Consider the following 8,004-nt stretch of genomic DNA (forward strand, 5'->3'; position numbering starts at 1 on the left):
TAGAAATAGAGAACAAAATAACTAGAAAGGTTGTTAGAATCCCCCTCCTCTAGAAGGATCATCTATAAATCAATTCGTTTTATCTGTATTCAGACCAAAAGCTGACATAGATGTTATGGGTAGAATTCCTTTTTTTTTTTTGAATTTTGTTCATATCTTAGATCTTATACATTGACTCATCTCCATAAGGGAGTCGAATGAAACCAAAGTTTCATGTTCGGTTTTGAATTAGAGATGTTGAAAAAATTAATCGACGTCGACTATAACCCCTAGCCTTCCAAGCTAACGATGCGGGTTTGATTCCCACTACCCGCTCTATATCTATTTATTCTAAATAATTTAATCTATTCATTTAAATCAAATTTAGTTTATTAGTATTAGTACATCATTGAATATACAATTCCAAAAATTATTTCACATCCGATTCTTTCTGTTTTTTTCAAACAAAAAGTTAAAATACGAAAAAAAAATCAGAATGAAAAGCGTCCATTGTCTAATGGATAGGAAAGAGGTCTTCTAAACCTTTGGTATAGGTTCAACTCCTATTGGACACAATTTATTTCTCTCTCTCTCTCTCTCTCTCTCTATATATATATATATATATATTTTTTAGATTTTGATAGCAAGAAAGACTATTTGAATATTTGGATCCAAGATGCTTAATTCTTTTTTTTTTATTAAGATTAAGAAACGGGTGATCAATATTTCTTTATGCTTGTTCTTGAAGTATAAAACAGTCCATTTGTTCCTGAATAGCTTCTTTCAAAAGGGCTTCTTCTTCCTCGATAAATTTCTTGGTAGAAGATATGATTTCTTGGAACTGAGGTTTATTAGTTTTTAAGTAAGTACGTAGCTCAACAAGAAATTTCCTTACCTGTCCAACTTCTAATGAATCAAGATAGCCATTTGTTCAGGTATAAATAGTCATTATCTGCTCTACTACCGTGAGAGGAGCCGATTGAGATTGTTTAAGTAATTCACGTAATGTTGACCTCTTGCCAATTGATTCTGAGTAGCTTTATCGAGATCAGAAGCAAATTGTGCAAAGTCTTCTAATTCTGCGAATTGCGCTAGTTCTAATTTTAATTTACCAGCTACTTGTTTCATGGCTTTTATTTGAGCTGCGGACCCCACTCTAGAAATGGAGATACCCACATTAATAGTAGGTCTGATTCCAGAATTGAATAGGCTGGTGGATAAGAAGATTTGTCCATCAGTAATGGAAATTACATTAGTAGGAATATAAGCTGAAACATCTCCCGATTGAGTTTCAACTATTGGTAAGGTGGTCATACTTCCTTCACCTAAACTAGAACTTAATTTAGCGGGTCTTTCCAAAAGGCGTGAATGAAAATAAAAAACATCTTCTGGATAAGCTTCATGACCGGCGGTCTTCGTAATAGAAGAGATATTTGGTGATATGTTTGCACTTGTTTGGAGAGATCAATCATAAATGATTAAAGTGTGTCGTTCACGATACATAAAATATTCAGCCAGAGCTGCTCCTATATAAGGAGCAAGGTATAGTAATGTAGAAGGGGAATCTGTCATTTCGGCTACCACAATAGTGTATTCCATCACTCCCCTTTCCTGTAAAGTCGTTACTACCTGGGCCACAGAAGATGCTTTTGGCCCAATAGCTACATAAACTTATATTACATTTTGACCTTGTTGATTAAGAATGGTGTCTTTGGCTACTGTTGTTTTACCGGTTTGTCTGTCCCCACTAATTAATTCTCACTGACCATGTCCTATAGGAATCATCGAATCAATAGAAATAAGCCCGGTTTGAAGAGGATCATATACAAAATGGTGTGAAATAATACTCGGGGCGACAGATTCAATTAGTCGAAATTCAATAGCTGAAATTTCACCTCTACCATCAATAGGTTTAGCCAAGGCAGTTACAACACGACCCAAATAAGCCTCACTCACGGGTATTTGAGCATTTTTTCCCGTTGCTTTTATAGAACTTCCTTCTTGTATCAACTAACCATTGCCTATTAGTACAACACCAACATTATTTGATTCCAAATTCAGAGCACTGCCTATTATACCCTCTTCAAATTCTACTAATTCACCTGCCATTACTCTATCAAGACCGTGAATAAGAGCAATGCCATCGCCTACTTGAAGTACGGTACCGGTATTTACAATCTTTACTTCTCTATTATATTGTTCAATACGTTCACAGATAATATTACTAATTTTATCAGCTCGAATGGTTACCATGATTCTTTCTTTATTCTTTTTTACAACAACAACAACAACAAGCCCAGTGTATTCCCACACAGTGGGGCCTGGGGAGGGTAAAATATATGCAGTCCATACCACTATCCCCAAAGAAGTAGAGAGGCTGTTTATGATAGACCCCCATCTCAAGATTAAAAAAAAGGGTAGTGAAATGTGAAGCAGGATGGGTGACTTAACAGAAGTAAAGAATCAGAAATAGTAAAATAGAACTCAGAGCAATACAGGATAGGGGAACTAAGATCCATAAGCTATAAGAAATAAGAAAAAAAAAGCTGGAATAGGGTACCCGCCTAGTAATAACCTACACTCACAGACCAAAGCCACCCACTACACCCAGTCTCTCCTAACTAGCGGCGCCTACCTATCGACACAGTCCTACGATTACTACCTCGGCTAAACAGGCACTCTTCTAATTACTTGCTACAACCTATGTACTCACCCTAGCCTTCTACCCTTATCTACGACCTCCATACCTTCCTATCTAGGATCATGTCCTCGGTAAGCTGAAGCTGCTCTATGTCATGTCTAATCACTCCCCTCCAGTATTTCTTCAGCCTTCCTCTACTCCTTCTGAAGCCATCCAAGGATAGCTTCTCACACCTGCGACCTGGGGCCTCCGCGCCCCTCCCCATCACATGCCCAAACCATCTCAACCTTCCTTCCTGTATCTTGTCCTCCACCGAAGCCACTCCTACCTTCTCCCGAATAATATCATTCCTAACTCTATCACCTCTTGTATGCCCACACATCCAGTGCAATATTCTCATTTCCTCCACCTTTAATTTTTAAATATGGGAGTTCTTGACACGCCAACACTCCGCTCCATACAACATAGTTAGATGGACTGCCACTTTATAGATTCTTTATTCTTTTTTGAAAGAAAAAAATAATACCTACAGCAGAAAGACTAATCAGTTATTTCTTTCATTGTTCCCAACATGTCAATATTGACACTAATGGTACGTAAATGTAACTCGTTGTTCAAAAAACTATTTAGAGTTCCTAGAGCTCCTTATAAGGCTTGTTGGAAAATCGATTGTCGGACTTGATTAATCGCCCTTTGCTGTTCAAACTAAATTGTTTCGTTTTTGTAATTTTCTAATTGTTCCAAAGTCTTATAAGTTAAAGTGAACAAATTCAATTTTTCTCGTTCTATCTCGGAGTATCCATTCACTCAAAACTGTTCAGTTTCGGTTTCTACTTTCCGCAAGCGAGAACGAGCTTTTTTGAGTTGTTCAATAGGCCCTCTACGCAGTTCTTCTGAATTTCAAATAGTATTCAAGATCCTCTATTTTCGATTATCTAATAAATCACATAATGAAAGTATATTATTTTTCCATTCCTTTCCAAAATTCCATAATCCCTTCCCGAACCAAACATGAATCTTTTGATTCATTTGGCTCTCACACTCAATTACTTAAGTTAGATTCTCATATCTTTTTTTATGAATGTAATGAGCCTATATTCTCTTCTTTGTTCATATTCCAAAAAGATATCGAAACTAATGTAAGACCAAAATATTCGGAGGACTCTTCTGACAAAATAAAAACTATGTAATTGTCAGCAAAGTTTTTTTTTTTTTTTTTTCGAATCCACAAAGCCCTTCTTACTTAGAACAGGTCGTTGATTCAGAATTAGATAAAGGGGGGTAAAATCCTCATTTTTACAATTTACAATAAGCGGTTAAAATAATTTTCTCAATTTGAGTATTCTATATCGATAAAACATTTATTTTGAAATCGCCTCTATATTAACATAGTGGTAGAAATAGTACCATACTGCGTCTAGACTTCAAACAGTTTGTTTTAACCATGTTATAGTTCCACATTATTGGTTAATAGAGAATCAAAATCAATTTACGAATGAATCGTGAAATGCTATGGTTCTTACATATAATTTCTGAATTTATACAGAAGTAATTCATGAGCTCATGCACCTCTCTTTCCTACTTATAATAGAAAAGGGTAGAGTTGGTTGGTCCAGCCTATTCTTGAAATAAACAACTCGCACACACTCTCTTTCCAAAAAAAATCAATACACCAAACGCTACACTTAGATTTATTGGATTTGTTGCTAAAATTTTAGTATTAAACCCGAAACTCTTGGCAGATGGCCAGTGGCCCAAAGAAACAAAAGAATCGATTATGTTTTTCATATGATCTCCTCTTATAGATAGACTAAAAAATTGAACAGAGTTATTTTTTAGCACTTCGCCCCTTTTTTATTTATTCTTTTATTTTTTCTGAAATTGAGTAAAAAATATAAAATATTCGAGTTAATTATAAATTATGAACTAATAAGCTAGCCCTTTTATTGGTTATTAGAACACTAACACTTTTTCCTTGGTCTATGAATGGGAAGGGTGAAAGCGAGTCAGTATGTTAATTCCTTATCCGTAAATCGGCCCTTCTCGTAGGTTTTTTTCTCAAAGAATAAAGAATTGGAGGAGGGAAATCTTGATAGAATTTGAAAAAGCAAACGACAAGTTGAAGGAAATAAAATATGAAAAATATATTTATTTTTCATATTTCTAAATAAGATTAAACAAAAGGATTTGCAAATAAAAGTGCTAATGCTACAACCAGTCCATAAATTGTTAAAGCTTCCATAAAAGCTAGACTAAGTAATAGCGTACCTCGTATTTTTCCTCTGCCTCAGGTTGTCTCGCGATACCCTCTACAGCTTGACCCGCGGCAGTCCCTTGACCAAATCCAGGTCCAATAGAAGTAAGCCCTATGGCCAATCCAGCAGCAATAATAGAAGCGGCAGAAATCAGTGGATTCATGATAAGTTCCTTGTACCAAAAAAGGGAAATGGTTAATGATACAATCAACAAATGAATTATGACTTAATTATTCCCTCGCTAGGACTCATCCAGTCGAAGTAACTAAGAACTTCGGATTGAAGTAATAAGATTATTGAATTATCAGAACTACTTCAATATATCTTTTTTACTTTTTTTCCACAGAGTCTTTGTGAACCCAGAAAACTTTTGTTCTCCCATTTCTTGTTCTTGGTTCGAACTATTAGTTGAATTATTTCTTGATTTCATCCGTTTATTCATTCAATTCACAGTCACAAGGGGCCGGAAGGACTTCTAGTCTATTAGAATCCCCTAGAGTAGTAAAATATATCTTTAGTTCATTTCATATATAACCAGCACGAGTCAATATCTAATATCACATATACATGTCTTTCTTCCATAACGTAAACCAAGCATTCATCTTAGATTCAATCCTATTGGAGAATCAAGTGTCGAAACATCTAGAAGGTTTGGATTATAGTTATTCAAGTACAAATACCTTCCTCTCCTAACTGACCTTTTCTAAAATACCAAAAAAAATTCTTTTTTGTAAATTCTTTTGAATCTTACCTTTTCTTATTACTCCACCTAGATAAATCTAAATGGAAAAATTAATTAGGATGAATAGTTCCATATGTTATAGAAATATCATTATTTGATTGATCTAAGTTCATGTATTTTATTAATAAAAATGAATAATTTTTTTATTCATTTTTAGTATTTTGGTCAATCGTTGAATAAAATCAATTGAAAGAGAAATCATTTTGCCCTTTATTTTATTTTATTTTATTTAATTACACATCGTACATCTTTCTAGCCTCCTAAAGGAAGTATTCAAAGATAAGATAAGGTTATGCGCACACAAGCTAGCTTCAGGTATGCAGTTAGTTCTATCTTCACCCTGATCTCGATCCATATCTAGACCTGGTGAAAGCAATCAAGCCAAAGAAAGACTGATTCCTTCAATGGTAAGAGCTGTAGAACCTATATAACAAGAATTATTGACAAATATTCTTATATTCAAATTGTTTTAACAATGAATTAATTTAACAATGAATTAATAATAAGTTAGGTTAATATAATAATGAGATGGACTAAGCAATCTAAAGTGAATATTAATTGAGACAAAGTATGATATTAAGTGAAGGAAAAGGGAATTTTAGGAAAAAGATCTAAGCAAAAATATCTTTTTCCCTTACTCTTTAATATCATCGTAATTTTTTTGCTATCACTCTAGATCGTATATAACATAGTTGTATATTTATATTCCCCTATTCTATTCCCAAAGTTAAGTAATTCCACCCACTATATATATTTTTTCATTGTTGTGGGCTAAGCTAAAAAAGACTATTTAATGATGGCCCTCCATGATTCACCTATATAAGCCGTGGCTAAAGTTGCAAAATAAGAGCTTGAATACCACTTGTAAATAATTCAAGGAGCATGACAGGTATAAGAACTACTAAGGGTACTAAATAAATAAGAACAAAAACTACTAATTCATCAGCTAAGATTTTTTTGAAAAGTCAAAAACTAAGTGATAAGGGTTTTGTGAAATCTTCTAAGATGTTAATGGGTAAAAGGATTGGGGTTGTTTGTATATATTTTCTGAAATAACCTAATCCCTTTTTTGTAAGACCCGCATAGAAATATGCCACTAATGTGAGTAAAGCCAAAGAAACAGTAGTATTTATATATTTGGTGGGTGTGGCTAAATCCCCATGAGGTAATTGTATGATTTTCCAAGGTAAAAGAGCTCCTGATGTAATACCCTATATATTTCTAAGCTAGAAAATGAACCGTTGTTCCTACACATGAAACCTCCTATCCTATGATTCATATTTGAGTACATAAATTAGGATGAGTATCCTAGTGATATAGTGCTTATGATGTGTTAAGCATATTCATCAGAGTCACTTAGAGTAAGCCAAGCTAAGAACTTTTGAATCCACCAAGTTTTCGTGTGTGATTTCACGTAGCTCATTTTTGAACGAGAATATCTTATTTTATAAGTGGTATTTTGGCAGATTTATACCCTCCAAATTGTGGATAATTGAATAAGCTTTCCATCGATACCAAATTCACCTAAAACGGACACCCGGTGAAAAAGTTATGGCAATTTAAAGTTTCAGCAGCGTCATTTCAGTCAGTGGCGCATCGCGCCGTAAGACAAAATGACGTTCGTCAATTTCTAGTCTCTCCACGATTCCAGAACGTCACGGTGAGTTTCCATGTCACAAACGGATGGAAACGCTATGTCTCCTCATTGCGTCGGGGGCCCAAATCGGGTAATTTTCACAGAAATTAAATGATGCATCTAGAGGGGTATTTGGGTCATCTTTCCCCCCTTATATAAGTCCCAAACATGGGATTGAGGCCCCAAATCATCTCTTTACATTACTTTTTTATCAAAATTCACTCAAGATCAACCAAGAACAAGTCTAGGGTTCAATTGGGGGTTTCAAATTCCAAGCTTATTTCACTACTATCTTCACGGATCATTAATCTAAGGTATGTGTAGTGTTCATCTATGGATCCAATCCATTCATATAGCTTAAGAACCATGTTTTAAATACTATTTTGTGAACTTTTTGTGGTGATATGAGCATGTACATGTTGATGATTGTTGTTTAAATTTTAAGATGATATCTAAAGGTGTTTTCATGGAATATATATGGTTGTTAGTTGAAAACTATGAACTTTAGGTGGTGTAATATGGTGCAAGTTATGAAACACACCTATGCCTTAAAGAATACATGCTAGGTGTTTGATGAAATGCTTGGATGTTAGGAACTTATGTTTACATGGTTCCATGATATCTAAGCACGGGACTCAGAAAGTTTCATCAGATTCAAGACTGTTAGACACAGTCGCCCATGCTATAAGAACTATAGTTTCAACTATATCAGTTATCAGTAAACCATGTATTAGCATACAGATTTAGCTAT

General features: G+C 34.5%; 1 pseudogene; it reads right to left on the reverse strand.

Annotated features, from left to right (window-relative positions):
* Window positions 1–709: 709 nt before the first annotated feature.
* LOC124895899 lies at window positions 710–2,232 on the reverse strand (annotated as a pseudogene).
* Between the last annotated feature and the right edge of the window lie 5,772 nt (window positions 2,233–8,004).

Source organism: Capsicum annuum, chromosome 2 (genome assembly GCF_002878395.1).
Source record: "Capsicum annuum cultivar UCD-10X-F1 chromosome 2, UCD10Xv1.1, whole genome shotgun sequence".
Lineage (NCBI taxonomy): Eukaryota > Viridiplantae > Streptophyta > Magnoliopsida > Solanales > Solanaceae > Capsicum > Capsicum annuum.